This window comes from Apium graveolens, unplaced genomic scaffold (genome assembly GCF_009905375.1).
Source record: "Apium graveolens cultivar Ventura unplaced genomic scaffold, ASM990537v1 ctg8050, whole genome shotgun sequence".
Lineage (NCBI taxonomy): Eukaryota > Viridiplantae > Streptophyta > Magnoliopsida > Apiales > Apiaceae > Apium > Apium graveolens.
This window is the reverse complement of record NW_027420846.1, coordinates 37,057-39,372: the sequence shown is the minus strand read 5'-3', so window position 1 is coordinate 39,372 and position 2,316 is coordinate 37,057.

Below are 2,316 nucleotides of genomic sequence, written 5' to 3'. Positions count from 1 at the left end.
AAATCCTGGTCGTGAATCCTAGTTGAAGTTTCACGAGTAGGAGTCAAAAGGTGGCATAAAATTCGATCAAGATCCAGGTCGTCACCTCGACTAGGATCCAGGTCAAAATCCTGGTCGTGAATCCTAGTCGAAGTTTCACGAGCAGGAATTGAAAAACGACCAAAATTTCAACCAGGAACCAGGTCGAGAACTCGACTAGGATCCAGGTCGAAATCCTTGTCGTGAATCCTAGTCGAAATTCTTCGACCAGGACCCAAGAGCTGGCCCAAAGTACGACCAGGATCCAGGTCGAATTTTTGACTAGGGTCCTAGTCGAAGAAGGGCTGAATTTTTTTGAAAAATTCTGAAAAATCCCAGAAAAATTAGGGAAAATTTGAAAATAATTTCAAAAATTATTTTATGATAAGGTATTCTTGAAATATTAATATTTGTGAGTATCAGAAGATTCTTGAGAATTAGGAAAAAATCCCAGAAATTAAGGGAAAATTTCTGAAAAATACTAGAAAATTCCTTAAAAAGGGGGAAAAGGTAAGAAAATGGCAGGGGAGTTCTAAAAACAACCCTAAAGCCGTGAGTAAAGTGAATCATTGTAAATATATAGGTCGCTCCACACTTTACGCAAAAACGATACCATGAAAGGGAACGAATGAACTTAACTTCTGCGAAATCTTTTACGGTTTCCCAGAAGTTGGGGGCAAATGATATGGAATAAAATAAACACTGGTTGCGCAATTAATATCGCATTAATTGTATTAAAATTGGGCTGGTTGTGAAGCCCATTAAAAGAGGCCCAGGATCCTTGATATGGGCCTAAAAATATCCTAGGAATATTATTAATGTTGGAATTAATTAGACCTGATACGGTCCAATAACGAAGCCCAGTTAGAAAGGGCCCAAAACCCTGAATATTAATTAATTTCGTAATTAATTAATAGGGGAGAAATTAGATGTTAAGATGAGTCCCAATGAGGACATAAATCCTTGTATATTAGCCTCCAAGGGGCCGAAAGGGATAAGGAATCAATTTACTGCTTCCTAGGACTCCAAAGTCCATTCTAATTCTGAGACTTGCCCACCAAGTCTCCTAGATCTAGTCCAATTCAAGGACTCTCAATATCTATATAAAGGGACTCACCCCGTCAATCAGAACTATGTTTTTGGCTTGATTCTCTAATTCACAGAGATACGTAGGCATCTCGTAAAGGCAGAGTTAAGCTACGAAACACGAGAGCAACCATTAAAGGCCTTGAGCTCCCGAACTTTAGTAATAAATACAGCAATTAATATACCTTAGTTTTTAATCCATAATAGTATATTATATATTAATATTTGAGTGAGTGTTATTATTATTTTAATGATAATAATAATTAGACTCTTTTACAATATATAATAGATCAGATTACATACGTTACTTTTGTGGAGAAGACAAAAAGTTGAAGTGTGTGAAAATCTGAGAGGGAGATAGATTGGGGAAAATAGATAGAAACCCTATAACATCATCTTTCTGGCTCTCACCCACATATACATATATTCATTGATTTTCTTGGTGAATTGAGGTGCTGGTCATTGTTGAGCCTTCTCGTATCTGTGAACGGATCGTTTTGTGCTGTTTTATTCTGGAAGTGATATTGCGGCAACCCATCACAGCGTAAGTGGGGCAATAATCTCTTCAAGAACAGTCAAATCTTCTCGAGGGCTTGGCGACTCAGCTGATTCTCTAATTCTGATAAAGCGTCGTAAAGCTAAGTGATTTTCTCTAATTTCTTGTCAATTCGGTCTCTAATTATATATATTATTTGTGCCTTAGTGTTTGTTTCGTTACTTGGTTGAATTTGCATGTTCTTGTTAATTTGGTATATATAACTGTCCCATTGTTGCAAGTATAGTAATATTCCCAGCACAAAGTTACAAACAAACTTGAAACATGGTTATTTTTGAAAAAAACTAACTACTATTATTATAGGTCAAATATTTATATTTTTAATTGAGAATTTACCGCCAATCATCATCAAAAAGGATACACCGATCGTAATATTTTAACTATTTATATATTATTGAAGTATTTTTCAGTGTTTCGTTCACAGGGAAGGACTAAATTTAATACTAGTTCAGATTGTAATTATTTTACTGTTTAGAAGTGAGAAGAATATTTGGGTTTGTGTTTTTAAACTGATTTAATCTAATAAGCAAATAGAATTAACGATTTAACGATGATAGAAAGCAATCCAGGAATAAGGGTTCCTCATTGATATTAATGTGGATCAACTGTGATATTAAAGTCTCATGCTCTTGCTAAAAACATCCCTCTGATAATTA